This window comes from Lissotriton helveticus, chromosome 5_1, assembly GCF_964261635.1.
Source record: "Lissotriton helveticus chromosome 5_1, aLisHel1.1, whole genome shotgun sequence".
In the NCBI taxonomy this organism is placed as follows: Eukaryota; Metazoa; Chordata; class Amphibia; order Caudata; family Salamandridae; genus Lissotriton; species Lissotriton helveticus.
This window is the reverse complement of record NC_136065.1, coordinates 1,228,050,779-1,228,069,885: the sequence shown is the minus strand read 5'-3', so window position 1 is coordinate 1,228,069,885 and position 19,107 is coordinate 1,228,050,779.

Below are 19,107 nucleotides of genomic sequence, written 5' to 3'. Positions count from 1 at the left end.
ATTTTTCTTTGCCCCTCTTGACTGATCAGCACAGAAATCTTTCCATGAAGGAGCCAAAGTAGATGGCATGTTTTTTGGGAAAGTTTTAAACATTTGTTAAATGGCACCAAAGATATTAAAAAAAGAGAAAATGCCTGAACTACTGAAATTCCTACATAATCATATCAGCACTCTTGGCGACAGTGAAATATATATAGCTTTCGGATAACATCAACACATGAGAAAGGATGAAAGGGGGACATGTGTGGTCCCCTTATTCATCACATGAAATATAAATATATATAAATATGAGACAGGTATTATCTCCTCCATGGCATAGACACAGTAATGTGCGCCAACCATCACAAAATATGCAATATTTGAATATGAACATCAGAGGATGTTTTTCTTATCAGAAGTTAAAATTTATTTCAACTTTTGTATGGTTTTATCCTGGTTTTATATTGATGAATTTTATCTGATATATAATTATAGACAACATTATAAAGTGCGTATTTTTAAATGGATTTTTTACCATGTAAATATGCCTATTATGTGTTCTTAAAACCCCAATTTTGGATATAACTGTTTACACCTTGCCGATTTTGCACATGTATAATTGCTTAACGGGAATTATCCCGTAATTTGAGTAGTCTTACAGTATGTTTTTCATGTTTATGAACTTACTGCAGGAGCATCTGATTAATGCAACCAATCACGGTTTAATTATTCTTGCACTTGCATTTTTAATTTTGCCTTCCCTCCCCTATGCGTCATGTGACCAAGGCCTCTGTGTAGGCCGAAACGTTATGCTGAGGTGGGCCTTCCACGCTATTGAATAAAATCAATGCTCACCTGCACCCTAGGTCTTCCTCTCTTCTTCTGCGCCGTTGGTATCCGGTATAAGGGCTTCTGGTGAGAGAATGCTGAGATCGTGTTTATCTCTACAACCGGTTACGAGCTTCTCCGGTTGACCCCTTCCTTCTCAAGTGGCGGAGCAGCAGGAAGCCAAGACCTCTGCTGACCCGGAAGTCGATTATTGCCTCCCGTTGGGGAGAAACTGCTCCAGCACCCGGACGCTGCATACGGTGGCGGTAACCTGAGCCAGGCGAGGAGCGCTGGGACAGCTGTCTCTGTCTGCACCTGAAGCCTGGTTTCGTGAAGCCGTCACGGATAAAGATTGAGCCGGTGAGGAAGTGAGTGCCTAGTTAGATAGCGGAAAGCATTTGTCAAAGCCGCTATTGTAACTGTGAGTGCGCATTGTGCGTCAAGAACATCTGGGAAGCGCCATGTCAGCAGACGCTATACGTGGGAGGGAGCTGGCAGCCCTTAACGCGTTTGATGACTCCCCGGCCGGGGATGCAGCTGTGTCCACATTGCAGGAAACGGCAGAGAGTGAAAACGCTAGCACTCGTGAGAAGTTTAAAAAGCTTGAGAAACTTATGAGGCGTGAACAGCCGAAATGGTGGGAGCACCGCTCCCTGAGCCGCTATCTGGAGGTCAATAGAATACCTAGGAGGTTGCGAGCCATGTTAGCCCCCAGTTACGAAGATCCTGACCCAGATATGCTCAGGGAGTGGGCAGAATGTAATCTTGACAACTCCCGTCGGCTTCTGCAAATATTCGTACGATATGCGGATAGTGACCGTGTGAAGACTCAAGCAAAGATTGAGGAATTGAACGCAGAAATTGAAGCTATGTGCACTGAGGAAATTGCGGAATGCACTAAGCTAAGGAGTGAAATGATGGCAAGGTTACAGAAAGAGGAGGATATAATTAGAAAAAGGAAAACTTACAAGTTTCAACGCGACAAGGCTGATTATGCTGAGGGGCGAATTTTTACGTTCGCGAAAAAATATGACGCTATAAAAGCCAGTAAAGCGTTTAAGCCTGTCCCCCTTCGCAACCGTCTACTTCCAAAGCCATGCCTGGCTTAGTTCAACAGGAAGACACTTCTGAATCCAATCTCAGCTCCAGTGTGAACAGCGACATGGATTCCAATACTTCGCAGGCGGAACCCCGGCTGGGGTTTACCCGGTTTCCGCTGGCCCAAGAGGTGGAGTGTCTACGCAAGGACAGACGCGAGACTCTTTGCCCCAGGGTACCAGCGCAACAAAAATTAAAAGCTGCAACGCCAAGCGCTACGAGCGCTGAAAAGCCAACTCAAGGAATAAGTCAACAAAAAAGGAAAAATTTCAACAGGCGGTGGAACAAGAAGTGAGTAATTCAGGTACTGCCTTTTCTGTTTTAAATCTTACCAATATTGAATTCTCAGCATCTGAACTGCGCATTTTGACGATGGGACTGTACTATTGTCCTCCTAGTGACTTCAATTATGCCAATATTAGGATAGATTTATTCAAATTTGTCCGTAAATTGAAGCTACAAAAACACTTTGCTGGGAGTAAAACAAGGGCAATCGGGGTGAGAGTAGAAATAAACAACCAAGGGCTCTTGGCGCGCGATTCCCCGTTGCTTCATGACATGGAGTCCCTCAGATGTGAACAATCAATTTCGCAGAGCACTCCTGAACAGCCGCACACCAATTTAGGGAGTCTAACCAACTTCAAGCCACGTTCCACCTATACGCCTGTCATGCTGTATGACAACATAGACATATTCCATGAGGCAGCTATTAAAGAAATCAAGGTGCTGTACACTAAAATGCTCAATACTAAGCAACACAAATACCAGCAGAATGACCAATACATAAAACTGGTTAAAAAGATCCAACAAGATGATAATATCATTGTCAGACAGTCAGATAAAGGGGGCAATATTGTGCTGTGGCCAAGGCAACTCTATCTGGAAGAAGTCCTCTCTCAATTGAACAATTCTGACTGCTACAGACATTGTGATGTGGGTGTGGTAAGAAAAGCCCAGACAGACTTCTACTCCTTGCTAATGGGGTGGCGGTCCTATGGTCTGATCAGTATGGATGAACTAAAGTTCCTAAAAAATGACCACCCGGGAGGAGGAGCTACGCTACGAATCAAGATGGCCGCGTAAGCTCGATTATCCTGTCTTTCATCCTGACCTTACACCTGATTTCCTTGTTTATGAAGGTCTACAGCTTCCAAAGGTGCAATCCCGAGATTTCTACCTTATCGGCTGACGAAGATGTGCCGTGTTTCCTTTCTCGGCCTAACACCGTGTGGAAGCCGGGGCCTCGATTTCTAGACTACCGGAGTCAGAGTTGAACAACATCGGCCGTGAGACTGTGGTATATAAATAAATAATACCGGATCTATTTTTGGATGAATGAATGAATAACAGATAGCTCAATAAAATAAGAGTCAAGATTCGAGGTAGTAGGAGTTTCTGCAGGTTTATTACAGCATAAGGACAGGATCAGGACAACCTGCATAGGAACAGAATGACAGGGCCCAGCAGGACAACTGGGGCCCAGCAGGGGAAAAGAGGCCCAGCAGCTGCTGGGGCTTGGTCTGGGATGAGCGCGCTAACATTCAATAACAAAACACAGGCATATATACATAGCGCGAACACATAGCATTACATTGCAGTAGGCGTAGCAGTGGGTGGAGCAGAAGGCGTGACGCGTAGCAGTCGCGAAAGATAACAGTAAAAAGAGGTGTAACTGGGAGTATACTTAGACATGTGATGCAAACGTAACAGAATATGTCATGAATGGGGCGGTAACATAGGAGGGGGCTACCTAAGGAGCCGGGACCTCTAACCTAATGGTGCGCGAAAACTGGCAATGACGTATTACTAGGAGAAGCTGGGGGCTACGAACTCTGTGCTAGGAGCAGAGACTAAAGTCTGGAGGGTCGGAGCGACATGTACCTAAACCCTATCTGGTATCTGATGTTTAGGGAACATGTTGATATAAACTAGAAGTCATGAGGGGAAAAGCTAACTTGATTCTAAGACTGGACCATGCATTATTCTACATGAAATGCGTGATGAAGAATATTAAATGACCATTAAATACAGTATTTCTCTAACGTGGAGCCGAGTAGGCTAGACAATGACGGAAACTATTGATGCAGTTCAGTGGCTTAGGAATGCAGAAGAGGAGGACTGAACTGATAACTGGAACTATAACATACTTTTGGCAGACTCAGAGGCAGAGCCAAGCTGCACCGGGCACTGCGAGGCAGGAAGTAAGTGAAGGGTCGAGGATACAGGTGGGGGCTGTATCGCTCCTCAGCGAGGCTTTCAGGAGACAGAAGCTGAATCTGTGGTCCGGGCCCTGTTGAGGCCTGGAAACGGGGACTTTAAAATGGAATAACGTGCACACTGGAAAACGTGGCAACATTACTTTACATAGGCCTGATATTCGTAGTATTCACGAGGACTGGAAACTAACATACTGAGGTGGACACAACTGTAATTGCGTTATTAATCGGACATGGGGAATAACATATGCATATTGGTCATGCACACATAACATATGATGGATGAAGCGTAGGGACACAGAACATGGCAAAATTTACTTTTCCACATTCCCTCCTTGTCACTACGTTTCCATCAGGAAACATCAATTTTCATGATACCATCTATCATTTCATACAGTACCATTTGCTCGTCTCGAATTGTCTTGGAACGGGATTTAGAACGGGGCTTGGGACTTGGGATACAAGAGGTAGCACACATGCTGCAAATCGCAGGGCCACATTGTATACAGAGGCAGCAGCTAAATATGATCGCTACTGCAATACCTAGAAAGGACAGGACTTTCCATCCCCATGCGGAAATTATATTCCAGAACCAACCGGACCATGTCCAGGTGCCTGGATCTTGGTGTAACAGATGGGCAATTTTATGGAGTCTGGTTATAGCTGAATAAACAGACGGCGCGTTATTTGGAATGAAAATGCAGCAACTAGATCCGATGACTCTACAGGCTCCTCCTCTATCGGCCAGTATGACGTCAAGGACGAGACGATTTTGCAAAACGACAAATCTCATAGCAGATTGCTCTTCGGTTAAGTTACCTAGAGCAGAGGCAGTCTCATTAACTACAGCTTCAAGGGTTCTTGTTAACCTACGGATCAGTTTACTATTCTGGACAGGTCCTACAAAGAAGAAGAAACCTTTATTGAAATCTGTATACTGTTCTAGAGTAGTTTCAGTATAATCGACAATTGGGGACTCCCTTCTATGTCTAATGTGTACTAGATGTGTGTTTCTGTGATAATCAGATGGGGCTAGGAAAACAGGTGGCAGTAGGAAGGCAATGTAACAGGTTCCCTCCCAATCGAGGGGCAGACGGACATATGCAGTTTGACCACAAATAAAATAAGAATGACGTGAAGCTTTGAAAACAGATTTCCCACTGTCACTATACTGGATAACAGTAGTACATTCACTATGACCTACATGTACAGAACCATAATTACGGACACATAATTCGCCTTTGACAGGTAGTACTGAAATAGCAGGTAAGTCTGGAGTAGTATCAGACTGAACATTCAGGACCATGAAATTCGACGAATAATTACCTAAATTATATACTTCGTTTTCTAGATCTAAACCTGTTCTGTGGGGGAGACCTTGCTTGTCTGGAAAACATGTACTGTTAAGAAAAGACATATCTGTTGAGGATGACGTTAACGTGGACCATGCTCCACACGAACCATTATGTGAGAATGGATAAGGAAAGAGTGGCAGAACTCCCTTCGGTGTCTGGAAAGGGGGGAGTCGACCACATACCCAACAATTAGTGGCATTGCTGGTCTGGTGTGAATAATGTAACATACGGATAAATGTGTTGTTGCGCATAGCGAGGCGGTATGAATATTCGTGAGGAGGCAGATCACTAAACGTGTGCTCTACTGTAGCATTAGTAGACATATTTACATGAGGAACTGGTAAATACAGGAAAAATGCATAGCTGGTGCAGGAAATCATTATGCTGAGAAACAATATGAAACTTAGAAAAACGATACATTGAAGTGAACTTCGACTGACTCTCTCACTATGGGGGTCTATTTTATACATGTCAGAAACAGTCTAACCGTTTCACCTAGGGGAGGACTTATACAATCAAACTGACTGACTTATTTTACTAGACCTTAATTTGAGCTTATACTCCTGCTGCGGAGTTTTCTCTAACAAGGGAGGGGTTGTAATAATGTCTTGTGCGGGACAGTCCTTTAAAACAATGTTCTGGCAATCTTTCGAATCCTGGAAATCCTTGGAAATGTTTTTGGAGACTGGTTTCAATCCTTTGAAAAGTTTTACATGAGAAAGGTGGACCCACCCCTTCCTGCCTTCCAACTTGACGGCAGTACGGGTGGTCAAGAGGACCTGACGTGGCTCTTTCCAACGTGGTTCCAGCGGACTTGATCTGTCAAAATTTCTGATCATCACAAGGGAGCCTGGAACGATCTCGTGCGGTGCCACCTCGGTATTGTCTGGAAATGCGGCGGCAACCTGTGAACGACATGAGTTGAGGGCAGACATCAAGGAAGCTAGGTAATCTGTCAGCATATTACATGAAACATCGGTAATACTTCGGGGTCTAGGAGTGCCCCACATGTTAGGGGGGCGGCCGAATACGACCTCATACGGGGACAGACCTGATCTGGAATGTGCGACCATACGCATATAAAATAAAGCGACTGGCAGAGCTACTAGCCAGTCTACACCTTTGTCCTTACAGACTTTTGCAATGCGGATTTTCAGAGTCTGATTATGTCTCTCTACGAGACCGGCTGCTTCAGGATGGCGTACACAATGGAACTTCCACTGGTACCCTAACAACAGGGAAACGTGCTTCATTAACTCTGAGGAGAATGGCTGACCGTTATCAGAATATACGACTCTAGGGAGTCCGTATCTAGGGAAAAATTCACGAACCAACTGCTTGGCAGTGGTCGCGGCTGTGTAATCTGGGACTGGATATGCTTCTGTCCACCTGGACAAAGCGCATACAACTACAAGGACATACTTGAAACCTCGACATCGCTCCATTTGAATATAATCCATCTGGAGGACCTCAAAAGGGTGGTCAGGGGGCTGGAAACCACCTTGTTCCACCGGGACACTTTTACCTGGATTAAACTGACAACATATCATACAGGTACGGACTTTCTGCTTGGCTGCAGCTCGTAAATGCTTGTTGAACCAAATGTTCTGGATACTGTCTAACATAGCTTTTTCTCCTAAATGTGCTGGACTATGTGCGGTATTGATAATGACTTGAACCATAGAATCGGGGAGAAACCATGTGGCTCTACCCTTCGTTAACCATCCTTGATCTGTCTGGACCCCTCCTTGTTCAGACCATTTCTTGATTTCATCGGGGGTAGCATGTAACTGAATATCTATGACATCTTGTGTAGGGTCCTTAACTGTCATGCATGTAGTCAGATCTGGAGTATGTGTCATGTTTACTGGAATGTCTGGAGTCTGTGCTGTAAGCTTGGCTGTACGGTCTGCTAGATCATTACCTTGGGAAATAATGTCAGTGATTTTCGTATGTGCTTTGCATTTCATGATAGCAATAGATGTCGGTAAATGTATGGCATCTAACAGGGCTTGAATAAGGAGACCATGCTGAATCTTGGTTCCATGAGAAGTCATGAAACCTCTCTCCTGCCAGAGCACTCCGAAGTCGTGTACAACTCCGAATGCGTAACGTGAATCTGTGTAAACATTAACTTTCAGGTTCTTGGCATGTATACAGGCTTGTGTCAGAGCGACTAGCTCTGCTGCTTGAGCGGACAGGGTGTCAATACGGTGTGTCTTGATAACTTCAGTGTCAGTAGTCACTGCATACGCGGCGACTAGTTCTCCTGTACTAGTTCTCATACATGAACCATCCACATAAAGTGTCAGGTCGGGATCTGGTAACGGAATGTCTGTCAGGTCTTGTCTTGGCTTTGTCGTAATGTTAACTACTACCACACAATCATGTGGGTCTGGATTTGAATTAACTGATGGTAACAGTGTAGCAGGATTCAGAACGTTGCAGCGTCTGATTTCTATGTGAGGCTGGAACAGTGTCAATTCATAACCTGTTAAACGTGCAATTGTCAAGTGCTGTGTTTGTGTTCGGTTTAAAAGAACTTCTACTGAATGTGGGACTTGTACTGTCAGGGAATGTCCTAAAACTATGGAATCACTTTGTCTGATAGCTAGTGCTGTGGCTGCAACTGACTTGAGGCACGCAGGCAACGCCTGGGCGACTGGATCTAATGTGCTCGAAAAATAAGCACAGGGCTTGTATTGTCCTGCTTGATCTTGTGTGAGAACAGATAATGCTGTACCTTCGCGTTCAGTAACAAAAAGCGTAAAAGGCTTACTGTAGTTCGGTGTAACTAGAACTGGAGCTTGACATAGGGCTTTCTTTAACTCGTTAAAACTAAGTGTATGTTCAGATGTCCAAGGGAGGACAGTCGCTACGGCTGCCTCCTGTGTCGTTAACTGTATCAGTGGCTTGGCTAGAAATGCATACTGGGGAATCCATTGTCTACAATAAGAAGTAAGGCCGATAAAAGCACGTACCTCCTTCTGGGTTCTGGGCTGGGGAAGACTCGCTATTAACTGGATACGGTCGGGTGTCAACTGCCTACCCCTCTTGGACAGCAAGTGTCCTAAGTATACCACTTGCTGGACACAGAATTGAAGCTTCGAAGGTGACACCTTGTGCCCCATCTCGGCTAGAAAATACAGAACTGTAAGGGATGCTCGCTCGCAAGCACGTTCAGAACGGGCTGTGATCAGTAGATCATCGACATACTGGAGCAGGGCAGTGTCAGTTGGCATGTGAATGTTGTCCAGTTGTCTCTTGAGTGCCTGACTGTAAATACTAGGACTTTCTGTGAAACCTTGAGGAGCGCGTGTGAACATATAGCTCCTTCCATTTAAACAAAATCCGAAAAGAAACTGGCTGTCTGGATGAATTGGAACACTAAAAAATGCATTCTTGAGGTCTATGACAGTGAAAAACATGGCTTCGGAATCAATGGCTGTTAACAGAGAAGAAATGTCTGGAACAACTGGGTACTGAGGAATAATACATTTGTTAAGCTCTCGTAAATCAATCACTAATCGATATACTGGGGGTGCATTTGGATCAGTACGTTTCATGACTGGAATGATCGGAGAATTACATACATTGGAGTCAGTTTCTACAACTACTCCTTGAGCCATGAGCTCGTCAATAATTTTGGATAAGGCTGCTACAGCCTCGGGTGGCAATCTGTACTGTCTGATTCGGGGTAACACTACACCTGGTTTGAGAGTCACACGATGGGGTGTGATTTGCATGTAACCTACATCAGTTGGACCTTGCGCCCATAAATGCTGCGGAACATTAGACAATCTTGAATCAAAATCTCGTAATACATAGTGACCCTTAAAGTCACGTAGGAACAGACGTATTCCCTCTGGGGAACAGCAAATAACTGCACCTAACTCTTTCAGTGTCCTAATGCCTAACAGATTTTCTGGACATGACTTAGTAAGTAACAGATCAGTAGTGCGGGACAATGGACCTACTTCTAGAGTGACTGGCTTTGATATCTCGTTAACTATTGGTTTTCCTGAAAATCCAAGGGAAACATTTCTTGAGCCTGAGAGCGGAGCCCCTGGAACTTCGGCGTGGCTTATTGTGGTCCTACTTGCCCCTGTATCGATCAAAAACTTTCTGTCTTTCCCTAATACTTGACTGTGTACATAGGGACCCTCTTGATCTACAGGTATCTCGATGAGAGGCAAGCCTACCTCCCTCTCTAGGCTGTTTCATGAATATGACTGGTACTCTGGATACTCAGACTGTGCATACTGGTACATCTGTGATGTAACGTGCTGTGTTGCAGCAATAGGCTGCGGTACTGAAACTGTCTGTTGTGCATTCTGTGGCTGAGAAGTCTGTGAAACTTGCTCTTGTCTAGGCGGACGTGGTCTTTCTTTAGTCTTACCAGTGGCTATGTTGTGTTTCAGAACTGCACACTCGTTTATAAAATGACCTGGCTGTTTACAATAATTGCAGTTCCCTTTAACGGGAGCTGCAGTATGACTGACTTGATTCGGACCCCTCTTCTGACTGTCTTGAGGAACAGATTGTGCAACTAGCACTTTCATTTTCGTGTCTTTCATACGTTTTCTCTCGTGTTCTTGCTCTTCCCTGATTCTATTCTGGTGGTACTGGAGCATCTGGAGCATCTGGGACGGAGTATTTGCTTGCCAGGTGCTTTCGACTTTCAAAACTCGATTTTTAATTTGTGGGCTTGAATTCTCGACTAATTTAGTAACGAAAAGATGAGGGTATGACTCACTACTTGTCTTGAGACCACTGTTGATACTGAAACATTTCTCAAATCTAGAATAAAAATCACTAATATCTTCATCTTGTTTCTGTTTACAGGCTGAGATTGCATCCCAGTCTTCTTTCCTAGTTGTCAATAATCTGGGTAAAACTTGAATCAGTAATTCTGGTAATTCTTTACATTTATCTCCGAGACCGGTACCTGGTACTCGTGCCTTGTCTTCAGCTTCTAGAGCTGCCCAATCGATCTTTTTCTCTCCCACCTCCCATTCTTTTTCCTTTAACTTTTCGTACACCCCTGCGGGTAACAGGACCTTTAACATTTTAATGATATCTGGGTAAGTGTATTCTCCCATACGGAGCATGTCTTTTAATTCTCTATGGAACCCTGCTGGATCTTTGTCATGACAGGGAATTAATTTCTTCATTTCAAGAAGTTCCATCTTTGATATTGGAGTGTATACAAACACTCGTTGCATTACGCCACCCGCCCCTTGGACTGGGTGGACTTCTCGTAACGGATTCTGTCTGTCTATGTAGAATGATTTACTTTCTGGGGGTGAGACATGAACAAAATGCGGGTTCAGGAACGTTCTATACTTGTGACGCTGTTCTAGAATGACACTTATTAAATCGGTACCTAGACCTCTCCATCTATACTGGAGTAACTCGTTCAGGATATCGTGTAACGGACCTGGATCAGAGTGTTGACCCTCATACAGAGTAATGAGGTACTGGATCATATACATACCCACCAGTCGTTGCTCGGCTGGGGGCAGTTTCAGGAACATTTGTGCCACTATTTCGTCTGGAAAAGTGGTAGAATCAGTAATCCATCGGACTGCTGATCGGGCTAGTTCTTGTTCATGCATGGTACTTAATTCACTGTAACCGATTCGTGATTTCAGAATGTGATCGGTAGCTTGAAATACTTGTTCTAGAGAACCTAGTTCTGGCGCTGTATGATGAAAAATAGACTTGTGTTCTAGGCGTAAATGGCGATCTGGAAATCTAGATTTTCCTACATATGCTATTCTGGCGGGATTCTCGTCTTCCTCTTCAGGGTCAGAGATACTTTCTTTCTCGCTTACTTGTGCTGTTTTACGCTGGTCGTGTAACCTTATTATTTCTTTACGAATTTTCTTGTACATACTCTCCATGGCACTGACGGTCTTGTGCTTACCCTCGGCTATATTATCACTCCACCTTGTCAGGATTCTCATTTCGGCGGGATCTTTAGACGGGTAATCTTGTTCTCTAATTAGACAATTGATCAGGAACTTTAATATCATGAGCTGAATCTCGGCTTTCCTTTGAGACATAATCTCGCCAATACTTTCTGGATCATCCCCTGTACGGATGAAACGATATATTCTGTCTAGATCTTCTTTCATATTCGGTAAGGTGACTAGATACTCGGTCACTCTCCTTACACGTAAGGAATATAAAACCATAGTATATTCGCCTGGAACTGGATCATAGACACATTCGTTAAGGGCTTGCCTGATTTCTGTGACAGACTTATTACTTTTAGGAGTACGCTGTGATGCTTGAGCATGTAATTCGAGTGCTGATAAACGCTTGTGTGGCGGCGGGGTTTGAGGAGTAGCTCCTCCTGCGGCCCCTAAACTGGAGTCGTCTACTGAGGCTCTACGTCCTGGCAGAGTGGGAAGTGGAACTGTAGGCTGGACCGGGGGTACCGTAACAGGTACTCCGGTGTCTGGAGGAGCGGGAAGTGCCTGATTTACAGGGACTGGCGGAGCGCGAACAGGATTTGCATATTCGGGGACTGTGTCGTCCAGATAGGACGAAATAAAAATATCAGCTGCGGTCGGTTTGTGACGTAGCTTGGTCGGAACTAATGGTGGCGGGAAATTACTGGGTGCCTCTGGGGTCGCTTTTGGCAAGCCTTCGGCAAGGAGAGGATACATACCCTTAATAAGGGCATGCCTCTGTCTGTCTGACTGTTCGGCTTTGACTTGTTCACCTATCTCGATTAATTCTCTTTCTTGGGCTCGTTCTTGGGATTCTCTACTTAACTCTGACTTTCTGACTTCCTTTTCCGTTCTTCTATGAGCTTCCTTACGCCATAACTCGATGGCATCTTTTTGTGACTGTCTGGCTTTCTTTTTCCATAATGCTTCTTCTACTCGCATGATACATTCGGCATCCCATGTACCCGATACGGGCCATCTATACTTTTCTTCTAACTGTTTGGTATACTCTACCCATAAATCTAGATACAATATGGCGCTTATGCCATGTTTCTGATACATAAAGTGACCTGGACTGTCCCTAGGCGGGACAGGAACTGCTTCCTCTAATAAACCTTTTCTAGTTTTTAACTGACGTAACTTGGAAAATATAGGCATGACTGAACTGTAATCTGGACAAAATACAATACACAATAAAAACACGAAATCACATCGCACTCATACCACAACAGTAGAATACATGAAGAACATTTATAAATAACAGTTCGAACAGAATATTACCTGGAATACTGAGAACAGAAATACAAGAATTTTCTCGAGAACGGAACAGACTAGAGTTACTGGATGCACTGCTGTAACAGTACGGAACATACCGGTCCCATAAAGGAACGCATCAAGACCCGTATCCACCTAGGTGAACACTTCGTTTGTGAGTCTGGGCACCACCAACCCACGGACCAGGAGTCAATTTAGATTGGTCCTGTCTAGATACTACCCCAGCAATGGTACTCACCGGGCAGCACGGAACGGAAGGCCTCGGACTGGACTGGACGACGGACGACGAACTTCGGACTTCGGACTTCAGTTACAGGTGGGCCTCCGGATACCTCGGACCTTGGACTCTCGGCTTGGGCTCTGGTCGGGACTCGCCGCGTTCCTCCACCGTCTCGTTCGGATGCTGGACCGCCTCCTCCGTCTCCTCCGTGGGCCTGAGGGATACTTGAGCAGAAATATCTGCCACTGCGCAGAAGAGTTCCGTCACGACTGCAGAGGGTCAGGGGGTCGGCGTGGCTTCACCGACGCGTGGGGAAAGGGCAAGTCCCTGTTCGGGCGCCATTATGTGGTATATAAATAAATAATACCGGATCTATTTTTGGATGAATGAATGAATAACAGATAGCTCAATAAAATAAGAGTCAAGATTCGAGGTAGTAGGAGTTTCTGCAGGTTTATTACAGCATAAGGACAGGATCAGGACAACCTGCATAGGAACAGAATGACAGGGCCCAGCAGGACAACTGGGGCCCAGCAGGGGAAAAGAGGCCCAGCAGCTGCTGGGGCTTGGTCTGGGATGAGCGCGCTAACATTCAATAACAAAACACAGGCATATATACATAGCGCGAACACATAGCATTACATTGCAGTAGGCGTAGCAGTGGGTGGAGCAGAAGGCGTGACGCGTAGCAGTCGCGAAAGATAACAGTAAAAAGAGGTGTAACTGGGAGTATACTTAGACATGTGATGCAAACGTAACAGAATATGTCATGAATGGGGCGGTAACATAGGAGGGGGCTACCTAAGGAGCCGGGACCTCTAACCTAATGGTGCGCGAAAACTGGCAATGACGTATTACTAGGAGAAGCTGGGGGCTACGAACTCTGTGCTAGGAGCAGAGACTAAAGTCTGGAGGGTCGGAGCGACATGTACCTAAACCCTATCTGGTATCTGATGTTTAGGGAACATGTTGATATAAACTAGAAGTCATGAGGGGAAAAGCTAACTTGATTCTAAGACTGGACCATGCATTATTCTACATGAAATGCGTGATGAAGAATATTAAATGACCATTAAATACAGTATTTCTCTAACGTGGAGCCGAGTAGGCTAGACAATGACGGAAACTATTGATGCAGTTCAGTGGCTTAGGAATGCAGAAGAGGAGGACTGAACTGATAACTGGAACTATAACATACTTTTGGCAGACTCAGAGGCAGAGCCAAGCTGCACCGGGCACTGCGAGGCAGGAAGTAAGTGAAGGGTCGAGGATACAGGTGGGGGCTGTATCGCTCCTCAGCGAGGCTTTCAGGAGACAGAAGCTGAATCTGTGGTCCGGGCCCTGTTGAGGCCTGGAAACGGGGACTTTAAAATGGAATAACGTGCACACTGGAAAACGTGGCAACATTACTTTACATAGGCCTGATATTCGTAGTATTCACGAGGACTGGAAACTAACATACTGAGGTGGACACAACTGTAATTGCGTTATTAATCGGACATGGGGAATAACATATGCATATTGGTCATGCACACATAACATATGATGGATGAAGCGTAGGGACACAGAACATGGCAAAATTTACTTTTCCACAAGACCTGGACTGAGCCCGGTCTCCCGAAGAGTGCCTGAATTGTTGACTTTTCCTGACGATCCTTTGCACGATCCACGCCCGGGACACGCCATCGTGCCAAGCCGACTGCTGTGGTGGGGGCCCGGTGCCCGGTGACCTTGCTGCCCCTTCGGGGTCGACGGGCTTGGGTCCTCTCTGACGGCGATGGTGTGCTCTGTACGACAAGGAGCGCCCATTATTTGTGATCAGATTTGCGTGGCCTGTGACTCCGGAGCAGCCGGCCTCCAGGGTTCGAGTCCGGCTCTGTCTCCTACTGAGAGGGGATGGAGCGGACGGAGGGCACGCCATCGCTACGGGCCGTTGTGGCCGCCATTGGGGCGCTCCATTCACACACAGTCTCCGTGTTCCGGACACTGATGGTGAAAGTGGACGGCATCCTGGAACCTGAGGACGACACCTCGTTTGGTTTCCAGCTGGAGATGGTACCAGCGGTGCATTGCATCTCAGAGGTCGAGGTCCCTGTGCATACCCCGGAATTCAGGAACCTTGACGGTCCCCTACCACCGGCTAGCCAGCCCGAGCTTCTCGCTAGCGTCTTTTGCCTGACCCTGCTGCCACCTAACACAACTAGAGATGGTCTTCCATGCGACTACGAGTTCCTTGTTGATGGTTTCGGATATTCGCTGTTTTTGGACACCTTTCCTAGTTCGAGCCGTGAACTTTTATCCTGTTTTCGATCCTCTTGTGCTGAAAAGAACTTTTGTGGACGCTTTGCCTTTTCCATCAAAATGGCGGCTCGAGTGGCAAAGACTCTTCTGACGGACCGTACTGGCCAGGGCTGAACTTTATCGCTGGGTTCCGATTTAATAGCTTTTCGTAATGCCGAGGTTGTACCTGTATTGTGATGGGAATTGGGTGGCTGTTGTTTATCCTCACTTGACTGGTTTGTATACTTGCTGAATATTGATTTTATCATGTTTCCGGGTGGTCGCTGTTGGCGGGGGGTATGGGAGACCGGGAGTGTGTTTGCTTTCTCCTCCTCCGCTTTTTCTTTTCCCTTCCCTTAGGGTAGTTCTTGGGCGACAGGCACGCTGCTAGTGGGGTTAGGCCGTAGCCATTGCAGGGGTGCAGGGTGGGGGGTTAGGGGTAGGGTTTTTTATTTTGCCTTTTTTATGTTCTATGGCCCCTTTTCTTTTCCCTTTTCCTTTAACGAGAGTTGGGCTGTTTATTTTTCACGGATCCTTTATTGTCCGGGTGTCTTCGCTGACTTAATTATCCTGCAACATTGTGGACGAGGTCGTGCGGGTGGGATTGCTTTACTTGATTCACAGATTGCATATTTCCTGTTTCTGTTGTGTGTACCCGTGATGGGCCTTTTCCTCCCTACAGTGATTATTGTTTGTTTATTTCCCCCGCCTTATTTTGTATTGTATTTCATTGCGAAACACCTGATGTTTGTATTGCCTACTCTTGTCTTACTGTTAAATAAAAAAATATATATAAAAAAAAAATGACCACCCCATCACGCCTGTCCTGTATCTGATCCCAAAAATTCATAAGGATCCAGCTAAACCTCCTGGTAGACCTATTATTGCAGCTTGCGGGGGCTTATTGGAGAATACAACAATTTATGTGGACTCATTTTTACAAGAACACGTGCAAAACCTACCATCATTTGTCCAAGACTCCAATGATTTCCTCCGCAAAGTTAAGGATATCCAGTGGGATCCGGACTGGTGGCTAATAACCTTAGATATAACATCATTGTACACCAGTATTGTGCACCGGGATGGAATTAGAGCTATTGAATTCTATTTGGGACTAAGACCTATAACCATGTCAGAACACAATAGGATGATCTTGTCAATGATAACCTTTTGCTTGAATCACAATTTATTTATGTTCAACAACCAGTATTATCAGCAGATCAGGGGGGTAGCCATGGGGGCCTGTTTCTCTCCCAGTTATGCCTGTTTGCATATGGGCTACTGGGAGAGACAGGTCCTCTATGGTGGGCACGCTGACATCGCTGCAAGCTCTATTGTTCAGTGGTATCGATATATAGACGATGTGTTCTTAATTTGGCGCTGTACACTAACACAAGCTGAGCAGTTTATTGATACTCTCAACTGCAATGACTATAACTTGGCGTTTACATCAGACATCAGCCAATCTCAGGTACACTTCCTTGACATAACCATTGAGATCCATAAGGGTAAACTACAGACCAAACTGTATAGGAAGCCAACGGCAGGTAACACTGTGCTCCATGCCAGTAGCCATCACCCCGCCCATCTGATCCGGAGCATCCCCTACGGGGAGATGCTCCGAATTAGACGGTTGTGCAGTACTGACGCACAATGTTGCCAAGCTCAGGAAGCTAGCAAAACTAGATTTTTTGCTAGGGGTTACAAGGTAGGGGAGATCGATAAGGCTATGCGTAAGGCAAATACACTGTCTCGTGACTTGGCCCTTGAGCGCAAGCAAAAACCTAAATCCATAGAGATACATGATAAACAATCTGTCAGACTGATCTGGGCTTACAATAAGCAACATGGCGCACTCAGAAAAACTGTTACCAAACATTGGGATCTAATTAGATGTGACCCTATTATAGGAGGAAAAATGCCGGGCAAGCCATCAATCACCTTTAGGAAAGCATATTCTGTGCAGGATGCCCTAGTTAAATCTAGTCCAGAGGTGGTTACACTTAAAAACTGGATGGACAAAAGCAGGGGCCTCAGAAAATGCTCCAGCTGTATGGCCTGCCTCCATGGGGTTAACAAATCAGAATACACTATTCCCTTTTCAGCTACCCCGCGCAAGATTAATTAACAACTAACTTGCAAGAGCGAATACGTGGTGTATGTGCTGGAGTGTCCTTGTGGCCTGCGATATGTTGGTAGCACCAAGTTGCAGGTTCACAAGAGGATACTCCAGCACATACGAGCCATCAACACTAATGACTCCGCGTATCCGGTAGCTCGGCACTTCAAAGAGTGCCATAATAACAACAGTGCATTATTAAAATACTATGCCATTGATTCTGCAGGCCCTCTTAGGAGAGGAGGGTATAGAGAGGGAACGTTGAGAATGTTAGAGACCAGGTACATCCTAGAGATGGACAGTAAGACACCAGGAGGTCTCAACTCAACAGAGGGTTTTTACACTTGCCTTTGAACCTCACTTCCCTCTCACATTATCTTGTAGCACAGATCATGAACTAGACAGTATGGTTTTACTATACAGCGGATCCCGGCAGAGTGTACACAGGGCTATTAAACTGTTACAACATCATAGGCCCTATGTCTGATGAGCAATGTGGACACAGTAGTTGAACATCATAGCCTAGGATTAGGCTATGTAATAAGAGAGGAAAAAAACAGTAGTAAAGAAAACAAACTTATTTTATGTTAATCACTATGTACTGTCACTTTGGTTGTAGTATATCGAATGCTCCCTGAGAAGGCTAGCAAAGTTATGATATTACCGTTTTTGTAATAACATTGGAGGCTGCGATAATGTATTGAGACAGGTATTATCTCCTCCATGGCATAGACACAGTAATGTGCGCCAACCATCACTTTTTTTGTTCTGAAAAGTAAAGAGAACAATATCAAACCATTATTATATTTAACAAAGCGTGAGATAAATCAACGTTTACACGCAAGCACTCTTATAAGGTATCACAGGGCACAGAAGATTCCTAGAGGTCTGAGAGTACCATTAAAACCTTTGTTATGTAAAAATAACCAAAAATTCGTCGAAAGGTGGTATGCCATACTAAATAAACGCTCGCTGGATTTAATTCTACTCATAATCGAAGAATTATCAAAAGTACTTGCGGAATTAAATAAAGAAATCATTGAAGCTAAGATCGCACTGGAAGAGTCATTAGAAAAAGAAGATTGGGATCAAATTATGGCTGATATTAACATACAACTTGATAAATATAGAGACGAAATTAACGAACGCAAAGTTCGTAAATACAAAAGAGATACAATAGATTATAAACTTGGGGAAGTTTATTCATGGGCTGAAGTATATGCGAGGAGACGCCAGAATAGACCACAAACAAATCACACTGAAACAGAAACATAATCATCAGAAAGTGACTCACGCCAAACTTCACAAAGACCAACTACTGAGATATCCAATAAACGTACACCAACTCAAACTCAAACCTCTACAGGCGAGTCTCTTTTAGAATCAGGCCAAAAGGGGAAAAAGGAAGCGCACCATCAACGTTAATAACAAAAGAACCGACGACCAGGCGCAACAGAAAGAACAGATAAACGAAGCAAATATATTAGTGATAAATATTTCTTCACATCAGATCACCAAACATGAGATACAAGTATTACAGAAGGGAACTTCTTTTGTCCCTACACACAATGCGAATAAATTGAAATTGTATATTAGTCTCTACAAATTGACACACAACTTAAGATTGCGCCATTTTTTTGAGAGCGTTATAGCATCAGACACCGAACAAGAACAAGATATTCAATTGAAACATCTCAGGCCGAAAAGTACTTACCATGCACCAGTGAGCCATAAATCAATTGACACATTTGAATCTTTGGTTAAGCAGGAAATAAAT